The sequence below is a fragment of the Epinephelus moara genome, chromosome 21 (genome assembly GCF_006386435.1).
Source record: "Epinephelus moara isolate mb chromosome 21, YSFRI_EMoa_1.0, whole genome shotgun sequence".
Taxonomy (NCBI): Eukaryota; Metazoa; Chordata; class Actinopteri; order Perciformes; family Serranidae; genus Epinephelus; species Epinephelus moara.
This window is the reverse complement of record NC_065526.1, coordinates 40,156,300-40,165,733: the sequence shown is the minus strand read 5'-3', so window position 1 is coordinate 40,165,733 and position 9,434 is coordinate 40,156,300.

Genomic DNA, 9,434 nt, shown 5'->3' with positions numbered 1-9,434 from the left:
GAAAGTCGTAGAAAGGAGGAGAGCTATAAGTGCTTAAACAGAACCAGTGTGGGTTAAGACTTGAAGTAGACGTTAAAGCAACTGTAGTGAGAAAACAGGCTAGCAGAATTCACCAGAGCAGTACAGAGACGCTGTCACAGAAACACCGGAAATGACACAACTCGCTTACCGCAATACGTCAGTTAGACTAAGATATGTAACAGTTTACATTTTTATAGCTAGCTTCACAAATTTGTTCATTAATAATTTGCAGAATTTTAGATCAGGTCCAGGTGAAGAATTACGTGCCACGTTTCACGCAGATCGGACAAAATCCCAGGGAGGAGTTCAAAAAAGTAGGTTTTCCAGGTTTTGCAATTTTGCGGGAAAAAAATTATAGGCGGAAGTGGGCGTGGCCAATTGCAAAGTGATTCAGCTCTATTCAGGGAATCTGGGGATATAAAGTTTTTGAATGTACGACATACAGTACGGTGTGGGAGTTATAGGCCAAAACGCATTGGCCTTGGTTATAGCGCCCCCTGTAGGCGGACATATGTAGTTTTTTGCGTCTGAGGTACATGCAGGGGTCTGGACCAACATGCAGGGGTCTGGACCAACCCTCCAACCCCCCAGATTTTTATTACGTTGATGATGTTACCATCTGTAGTTGTTGTACTCGCCAGTCTGAATGTCACACGGTGATTCTGCTGCACAACAAAGTCCTCCTCAGCCTGCGCTATGGTATACTTTTCTGCTCTTCATTCTAAACCTCTAACATTTTAACCAGTCCACTCAATCTCTAACCAGTCCACTTGGCCTCTCTGTCCCACTATAACCAGTCCACTTGGCCTCTCTGTCCGACTGTAACTAGTGGGATAGAGGGGCCGAGTGTATGTTTGTGTGTGAATGAATAAATGGTTAATGTGTTGTAAAGCACTATAAGTGTATGCTGTAGCCTGTAAAGCCAGTCCATTTACAATTTATTTTGTCATAATCAAGACTTACCTTTTAAGTACTCAATAGACTGTACAACAAAATAAAGGTTTGTACAATCCAATACAATCATTGTTTGAGAAACAGTGAGCAAAAAGACATATAATCAACTAAAAAAAAACAATAGTTAATATTTCATTGTCCAGTTGTTTTTCCAATTACAATATGTTGAAAAAGTCTTCCCTTCTTCCTTTCTCCCTATAATATAGTGCAACTGAGAGCTTTCTGCAAAATTTGTAAAGCAAGTTGCGCACATTAAGAACCACCACCTTCTCACTCGGACTTCTTCACATATTGACATTTTCGACATGGATTTTCCAAGCCCACATACGACGTGCAAGGTACCCTAGATGCGTTGGTTGTTGACGTTTAGGGACACAGTGCCAAGTTCTGGCTTTTTCATGCATTGTCTTATTTCAAGATACACTTCCATTTTCACAGGCAATTACACATTAACAGTTTCTTTCAAATTTTTATTTAAATAAACACAAGAAGTTTGTGCTCTAAAGAAAGGATCAGCACTCAGTGAATAACCTCCTAAGCCCTATGATAAACTATTATGGCAAGGCTTAACTATACAGACCAGTGAGCAGTGATAACTAACATGTCTTTGGGGTGATCGGGTGGGAACCTCCTTCCACCAGTGTTTCGTCTAGTTAGTCCCACGACACCTCCAGGAGGCTAGGACAGTGATCTCTGGCATCCCAGAGACACTCCCCTAATGCCAGGTGTCACTGCTCCCCGCACCAACCCAATAACCTCCTTTACCTTACTTACGCATGGCTTTCTCAGCCCAAACAGCACTGCCACCTTCAACCAAACCCAGGCTCCGTACATGTGAGCTCCAGGTAGAAACAGTGCTGATACTACCTTTCCTAGCACATTCACCATACTCTATCTCACATGCTACATAGCATAACTACAATATAAGGAGATAGATAACTCACAGGATCAGCAGACACACTCACCTTGCAGCATGGTCTCAAACAGTTAAATAACTTTCCTCTTCCTGGTTTTTCTCCTGAGAGGAAGTGGATCTCTCCACCTGATCTCAAGGAGTTATGTACTCTGCTTAGTAGTTCCCCCTGCTGGCCCCCAACTGACATTATTTCTTCTCACCCAGATCCATTGGCTTGCTTTACCTGCTTCATCTGACATTTCCTTCACTGTCTTCCTCAAACTCTGTCCCCGCACTCCGACAAGCTTTCCCCCTAAATCTTCTTGCATTTCCCAATCACAAGCACCTTCTAGGTGGCCACACCCTTGCCTCCTTACTAACTTATCCCTTCTGTATTTCTCCCCCTCACAGACAAACTGAATTGCTAAACTCCTATCCTTAACACCTTCTGAATTCACCTGTCTTCGTTTCCCTTCAATGCCTGCAGCTAAACATTTCAACACCTGGTTATGTCGCCATGTATATCGGACTTGTGACAAGCTAACTTTACAGCCTGACAAAATATGCCTTAAGGTTGCAGTACCTGAACACAATGGACATGATGGGTCCCCATTTACCCACAGTTTTAGGTTCTGGAGGGTTGGTAACACATTGTATGTAGCCCCTACCAGGAATCTAATACGATTCTCCTCCATACTCCACAGGTCCCTCCAGCTAAGCTTCCTCTTCTCTACACTTTCCCAATTCAACCACTATCCCTGTTTAGCCTGGGCCACTACCTTTGCACCCCTTAATATCTCCTCCTGTCTACGTATCTGTTCCACGACCAGCTTTCTTTTATCTTTGAGACCTGCTTTATTCCATACCAGTTTGCCTGAGCCAAGCCCCAGGCCTCCCTGGCCAAACTGAACCTACCTACAATCTCTGCATGCCTATGAGCTGCCTCTGCCTCCTGAACTGCCGACCTTGGGTTCCACTTCCTCCCCTACCACGTCCTTACTCCCAGATAACAAGAGCTCTGTCCTGACCTTGGTACATTTAAATTCCTCTGTTAAACTAGATAATGGCAGCTGAAGTATCCCTTTTCCATACATTGCAATACTACTTAGGCACCTAGGAGCCCCCAACCACTTCCTAATATAGGAGCTAACCGACCTTTCAATTCTCTCCACAATGGATATTGGGATTTCATAAATTGACAATGGCCACATTAACCTAGGATATAGCCCAAATTGCAAACACCACAACTTCAACTTTCCTGGAAGTTCTGATTTATCTATTCTATCCAATCCTTCCGCTACATCTTTTCTAAATTTCACCACCTGTTCCTCATCATTCAACTCTACATTGTAACACCTACCTAAGCTCTTTACTGACTGTTCCCTAATTGTTGGGTTTTCCTCATCATCTATGACAAACTTCCTATCACTTAACTTCCCTCTACGTATCGAGATGCTTCCACACTTACGAGGCTTGATCTTCATGCTGGCCCACTTGAGGTTCTTATTTACCTTCTCTAGTAGCCTCTTTGTACATGGCATTGTTGTGGTCACCAGTGGCATGTCATCCATGTAAGCCCTAACTGGTGGAAGATGCAACCCGTTCTGCCGTCTCTCCCCACCCATGTTTGAGGGCTTATAACTCAGCAACAAAAGGGGGTACAGACATGGGACCAGCTGTTATAGAGAGCTCTTGACCTCAACTATCATGTGAGTGTAGTCAACAACTGGGGGTGCTGTCAGATATAGAGTGCCGAAGTCACGCCCGTTCCGGTAGAGCTCATAAGATCGGAAAAAATATGAATGGCAGTGAATGAGGAGAGAAATATTATCTTTTGTTCCCGTTTGATTTGCGACATGAAATCTAAATATGTTGTTAATGAATTTAAAACGTAAATTTTAAGGTCAAGAAAGTCATACTTTGTGATAAAACTGTTGAGATATAAGCTTTTGAAAAAAATGTAATTAGAAAAACTACACAGGAGGTGGTCGCATATGTGACGTCATAGCTTTCGCTCGCTTCCTGCAGCTTGGAGTGACTGCAACCTGGCACAAAACACACAGACATCTTCATTCATAAATCGATTAATCATAAAACAGTGGAATTTCAGCGGGGAGGCCAAGCTGCAGGAAGCGAGCGAAAGCTATGACGTCACATACCCCTCCTCCTGTGTACTCTTGAGTCTTTCTAATTAAAAAGCTTATATCTCAACAGCTTTACCACAAAGAATGACTTTCTTGACCTTAAAATTTATGTTTTAAATTCATTAACAACATATTTAGATTTCATGTCGCAACTCAAACGAGAACAAAAGATAATATTGCTCTCCCCATTCACTGCCATTCATATTTTTCCCGTGGAAAAAGGTCCCATGAGCTCTACCGGAAGGGGCGTGACTTCGGCACTCTATGGGTAAAATATGGATAAAATTATTTTTCACCCCTTTAGAAATTAGATATTTAAAATCTGATTACGCAAGTGTGTTTACCATCCCCTTAAAATCCACAGTGTACTCTCAATTCAATATTTACAACTTCCAAATCTAGGAAAAACACTTATATTTTTTAAAAAATACAATTCCCTGGGATCGCGCCATGCAGCTTGATACATATCAGCAACATAGTTGTAGTTCTTCTGATTTGCAAAGTAGGGTTCTAAATAGGGTTGTAAAAAGATATATCTACCCAATATATCTAATATCTATTAAAGCCGAACTAGTTATTACACTGCACCTAGATGAACTATGTTAAGAAAAAGTACAGATGTCGGCTAATTTTCGATATTTTAGGTAATATGCTAGAAACGGCGTTTTTAGGATGGTAGGTTTGTTTGCGGCTTGTAAAATAGGGTCGTAAAAAGATAGATCTACTGAATATATCTAATATCTAGTAAAGCCGAATTAGTAATGACACTGCAACTAGATGAACTACGTTAAGAAAAAAAGCAAGGATGTTGGCTACTTTCAGATATTTTAGACAGTACTCTAAAAACTTCGTTTTTGGGATGGTAGATTTTTTGCGGCTTGTTGTAAAATAGAGTCGTAAAAAGATACATCTACTGAATATATCAAATGTCTAGTAAAGCCGAACTAATAATGACACTGCCTCTAGATGAACTATGTTAAGAAAAAGTAAGGATGATGGTTAATTTCAGATAATTTAGCTAGTACTGTAGAAACGGCGTTTTTGGGACTGAATATTTGAATAGGTCTATATCAAATATCTAGTACAGTCGAACTATCATGTTATTATTATTATTATTGGTGGGAAATTATAACAGAGGAATATATTTGCCGTTTTAATATCAAGAACACTTTCGTGTTTTTGTGTGTATACAGGACGTTGTTGAATCAGGGAATCCGTGTGTCCACCATGGGAACGGAACCTAATTGACTTTACATTGGCATTGTTTCCGTGGTACCGGCACGTAATTTCAACCCATTACGTGCTGCCACCACAGAATGCGGTGTTAAGAGGTCGTGGTCATTTCATGTATTTCTGTGAGATCAGGTTGGGCTATGCGGTACTGAACCAAACGCATTTGCAAGATCTAAAAATATTACATGCAGGTCCCTTTTCTTAATCTTTGCTGCCTGAATCTGGTGCCAGATCATGCTAGTATGCTCTACACACCCTGCAAAATCTGGTATCCCTGCCTTCTGCACCATAGTATCTATTAAGATATTCCTTTCTAAGTAGCTAGCTAATCTCTGCGCTACTACACTAAAGAAAATCTTCCCTTCTACATTCAAGAGAGAAATCATCTGGAATTGGCTAAGGTCCACAGACTCCTTCTCCTTAGGAATGAGGACACCCCCTGCCCTACGCCATGCTCTTGGGATAATTTGTTTCTCCCAAACTATTCTTAACTGTTTCCACAAAAATGTAAGGATATCAGGTGCACTTTTATAAACCTGGTAGGGGACTCCATTAGGCCCTGGGGCCGAAGAAGCCTTTGCATGCCTGACGACCTCCTGAACTTCCTTCCTCCTAGGTAGCCTGACATCCATCTCATGCTCTATCCCTCCTAATGGAGGGATATCCGGTGGGAAACCTACTATCCTATTCTTCTCTAAATCTGAATATGTATTTCTCAAATATTCTTCAACCTTTAGCCTTTCTGCTTTGAGCTGCCCTCCCTTTTCCTGGCTGAACAACCCTTTAACAAACTTAAAAGGGTCCCTGAAAAAACCTGTTCTTACATGTTCCTTCTTCCTTCTCTTTTTCCTGAGATGCTCTGCCCTTCAAAATAAATGCACTATGTTGGTACAACACCGCAAATTGATGTTTTTTTAGGGCTGTAGTCTCCTGGTCGACTAGTCGATTATTTGGTCGCTATGCTATACCAAATTCTCATTAGTCGAATAATTGCCATGTTACTTATATAAAGGGAAAAGTGCTACATCAATAGCTTTCCAGGATTAATCCATTATTTCCTGCGGCAGGGGGACAGGCTAAGTTACCTGTGAAAATGGGGGTGTTTTCAAAACACCCCCCGTTGTTGACAGAAAGTTGGACTCGTCCACTCTACACTTAGCGTCGCAGTGACGCAAACCTCCTGTCTGTTTCTGTATACTAACACAATTTCTCTCAGTGGAAACAAAGCTTGTGTGGCAAGGGGAGGGTGGAAAAAGATTTGTTGCCAGACAACGCCACCTGGGGAATTGCGCCCCCGGAAATAGTTAGTTTTAATGATGTTAAAGGTCACACGAGGTCCGAAATTACCACAGGGCAAGAGACGGCTTATAGGAAATATACCACAAATTTTATTTCAACAACAATCAATGAAATCTATTGGTGAACATCAGCTGTTGCATGCAATAGCTGCACTTGGGCCAAAAAAAGGGGGAATGGACGGATGAGTGGACAGAGCTGGGGCTTACCATGGCAGACCAGAACCAAAATCAAGGAGGAGGAGAAACTAAATCAAACACCCGTGGCACCGCACACACACACAACTGAGGATCTGTGAGCAAAACCCACCACCAGGGATTGGGTCGCCGCCTTGGGCCTGTAGCACCTGTCCACAAGGAGAGGGAGAATTAAAACAGGCCTCACAGTGAACAAACAGCTGCCTTAAAACACATACATGCTCAACCACACACACACACACACACAAAAGCAACAATGAAGTAAATAAGAAAATGAACAAAAGAAACCAAAATACCATTAAACATATAATAACAAACTCAACACATTTACATAGAAAATAAATCACATGAACAGGAAGTCAGTTAATAAATCAATAAAAGCTAGTGGCAATGTAGGAGTCCAGACGCCAGCTCAATGAAGAGCTAAATGGCTACGGGGAGTCAACGGGCCAAACAGCGCCACACAAACCCAAGGACCAAGACAGGGTCCGGGAGATCCAAAACAGGCCACGAAGAAAAGAGCAGAGCCAAAACAGCAGCGCCGTCCAGGAAACGGTGGCAGTAAATTCAACCACTTCGAGTCTCACCGGCACAGCCTCACGGAGGGCCAGAGGAGAGATACTCTAGGGCTGCAGCACAAAATAACTACAATCAGCCGGGAGCGGAGAAACAGATCAAAGAGAAAAGAGGCAGACAACGCCGACTTACCACCTGGAGACACAACCGCACCCAGGAGGGCTCCCAGTGGGGCAAACCCAGCCCCACGCCACCAGCAGTCTGCCACACTGCGTCAAGAGGAAGATCGTGTCACCATTACGCAATCTGGCACATTAAATGGGAGAAGGAAGCAGCGATGTGCACCTTACCTGTGTGCTGCAAGAGGAAGCGTGCGCCTCAATGGCAGACGCGCCAACAAGCACTACAACACAGCCACGCCAGCTCCACCACACCTGCACAAGGCCCGACACACCAGGCCACAGCCATCACGGGGGACCAGCAGATCCGGGAAGGAGAGAGAGAGAGGCGCACACGGTATGGTCACACTATATAGCGGCGTGGTGCGGCGCAGCGCCACCCATCAATCAGTTCTTCAGATAAAATCAACACAGCGCCCTGCTGCGAGAGGGAGCACGCAGTGCTCCAGCTACACTTGTATTTACTTGTATTTCACAGATAAGAAATAAATTGTGAAGAGAGTAAAGCCTCCACTAAAATAGCATTTTAAGTCGTGTGTATGATTTATCCTTCAGGGATTTATACTTCAGGATTTATCCCGGCTTCATATGAGCAGAGGAAATCTCCGCTCGTAGCTAGTACAGTGTAAAATGCCATAGACTTGTGCTAATAACATTAGCATGTTGTATTGGTGGGGGAAATGTGTCCAGGTATTGGTGGGGGAAATGTGTCCAGATAAAGACAAGTGTTTGTCTATCAGTTCTGCGATTTATAGTAAAGCCAATTTGCATACTTGTGTTTGAAAATGTCTCTATTAAGCCATATTTAATGTGTGCTTTGAATCAACTATATAAATAAAGTTTGATTTGAACCAAACGTTACAGCACATAACACATACCTCCACCGCCGACTAGTGTTTTGGAGGTGTAACTGCAGAGTGACACAGACACCACCGCAGGAGTAAAAATAACGTGCAGATTTTTTTTTCCCATGACTAATCGATTAGTTGAAGATTATGTGCGACTTTAGTCGACCAGGATTTTCTTTGGTTGACTACAGCCCTAGTTTTTTTTCCTTCATCAACAAACACACATGGTTGGGTTTAGGCAACAAAAACATGTGGTTAGGTTTAGGCAACAAAAGCACATGATTAGTTGGGCAAAAAAACACGTGGTTAGGTTTCAGGAAAAAAGAACAGGGTTTGGGTTTAGAATCTTATGGGACGTGAACACCGCTCTCTCAGGTGAAAGTCAGTGTTTGTTAGACCACGTGGACTTTCACCTACTTAACTTTCGTCCTTGGCTTGCCCATTTCCCCCTGATGCCGCCAGACGCCATTAAACTATAACAGCAATCGGCTGTGTATCATGCCGATGTTACAGGCAGCTTTTTTTGGTTTGTTTCTGATGCCGCAAGTCACTGCCCAAGTGCTGGATTTTGACAACTTTGGAGAGAGGCCGGGCTCAGAGAACAGGGCCCATGCTAGTGTCACTGTAAATGTATCCATTGAGAATTTCAATCAATCAATCAATTTTATTTATTAAGCCCAATATCACAAATCACAATTTGCCTCACAGGGCTTTACAGCATACGACATCCCTCTGTCCTTATGACCCTCGCAGCAGATAAGGAAAAACGAGTTGTAGCTCATCTGAAGATTTTGCCTCTCCTTGTCTAATTTGGGGGATGGAGATACTAACAGCCTTCTGTCCAGTTCTGATATACTTTCTATGAGCTTCTCCTGTTTTAGTTTTTTCAGCTTATTTGTCCTTGCGGAGTAAGATATAATTTCTCCTCGCACCACCGCTTTTAATCAATTCAATNGAGCTTCTCCTGTTTTAGTTTTTTCAGCTTATTTGTCCTTGCGGAGTAAGATATAATTTCTCCTCGCACCACCGCTTTTAATCAATTCAATCAATCAATTTTATTTATAAAGCCCAATATCACAAATCACAATTTGCCTCACAGGGCTTTACAGCATACGACATCCCTCTGTCCTTATGACCCTCACAGCGGATAA